The sequence below is a fragment of the Mastomys coucha genome, unplaced genomic scaffold (genome assembly GCF_008632895.1).
Source record: "Mastomys coucha isolate ucsf_1 unplaced genomic scaffold, UCSF_Mcou_1 pScaffold13, whole genome shotgun sequence".
NCBI lineage: Eukaryota > Metazoa > Chordata > Mammalia > Rodentia > Muridae > Mastomys > Mastomys coucha.
The window spans coordinates 8,388,273-8,390,178 of NW_022196895.1; positions in this window are offsets into that span (position 1 = coordinate 8,388,273).

Sequence of the window (1,906 nt, forward strand, 5' to 3'; positions counted from 1 at the left end):
TTCTCATCTTACTTTTAGAAAGTAATAGGAAGTGAATGTTCATGAGGGAGAGACATTAGCAGTATTAATCCCCTCATATTCATCACTCAGCTTCAATAATTGTCAAAGTGAGCTGTTCTTGTTTCATCTCTCCACCCACATCGGTTTTCAAGCCAATCCCAGAGGACAGTAGTTTATCTCATAATATTCCTGTAATAGACAAAACCTTTTAATGGAAAAAGAAAAATGGGGTTGGAGATGTATCTCAGTGGTTCTCACCAAGCATGCCTGGATTCTTTTCCAGGCACCATAAGAAATAATTTTTTTTTAAAAAAAGTTTAAATAGTCTCATCACTATTGCATCCAAGAGGACTAACAATAACTTGGTGTGCCCAAGAAAATGATAATGAAATTATTTGAAATCTATTTATGCTCAGTTTTTGCTGTGTAGCCTAGGTTGGCCTTTAGCTTGCAGCAGTCTCTCTCAGCCCCCCTAGTGCTGAGATTCAGGCATGAGTCACCATGCCCAACATGTTACTTTTGTAATGGCTAATTAATGGTTTCAGTTAAGAATACATTTTAAAATATGTATTAACTCACTTGAGTTTCTTAATAGACTGTTGCTTCTTTTTAGGGGCCACATAAGTTTTAAAGTTAATCATTAACTGTTACTGTGAAAGAGTCACAATGTACCTTTATCCTAATAGCTTTGTATCTCTAAACAGACAGTATGTTCTTAGAGCTTTGCTGCATGTGTATCTTGCTGACTGTTCTCAGAAACATACATGATTCTCTCATGTGTTAATATGTCAACCATCTACCTGGTTTTATAACATGTATATGTAAATGATTATAAAGTCAGTAATATTTTAGAATGTTTTCTAGTGTCTGGTTCAATACAATGTTGCATTTCACATCACTCTAAAACTTAAGGCAGTAATTTTTTTTCAGCGCTAGGGATTGAGTCCAAGGCCTTGTACTTGCTCAGCAAGTACTCCTTTCCTGAGCTACGTTCTCATGTACATCAGTACATTTATTTATTTACCATGTGAGCGAACTTATGTTCCCATACCACTGGGTCACATGCCACAGTACACATGTGGAAGTCAGAAGCTACCTTGTTGGCGTCACTTTGTTCCCTCCTTCCCCTTCCAAGGATCAAACTCAAGTTGTTGGGCTTACTGGCTTTCATTTGCTGATCCATCTTGCAGGTCTTTCCATCCCATTTCTTTCTTTCTTTCTTTCTTTCTTTTTAAAGATAGGATCTTCTTATATAGCCCAGACTGACCTTGAACTTGGGATCCCCTTGCCTCCACCTCTGGAGTGCCAGGATTATATATGAGCCAGCAATAGCTGGTTAGTAAATCTTACGAGAGTAAATGAATTCTGACTGTGGATGACTATAAACCTTTCAATCTTATTAGAGCCCTTTTTACTTCAACATAATTTAGGTAATTATTTCTTCTTGGGTGGAAAAATTGAGAACCTGCCTGTAAATTTACCTATATGAAGGCCAAATAACTGAAATCATAGTTTTCTCACCTACCCCTCTCTCTCTCTCTCTCTCTCTCTCTCTCTCTCTCTCTCTCTCTCTCTCTCTCTGGCATGGGGTCACTGTGGAGCTCTCACTGGCTTTGAATTCACAGAGCTCCCCCTGCCTCCACCTCCCATGTTCTAAGTGTAGAGGAGTGCACTGTGCCCTGCTCTGACCGGCATCCTCTTTCCCAGCTTCTGTTAAGCTCTCTGAGTGATTTTAAACATGTAAGGAAAGCCTGAGAGTAGCTGCACTTGTGCTTTCATCCTGACCAGATTACGTAAAGGTGAGTGCAAAAAAGTGATATATTGCAATCTGTCATTTCAGGTATTTCAGCAATCTAAAGACAACGTTACACCTATGTAAGGATACAAGACAGGTCAGGGAAGCATC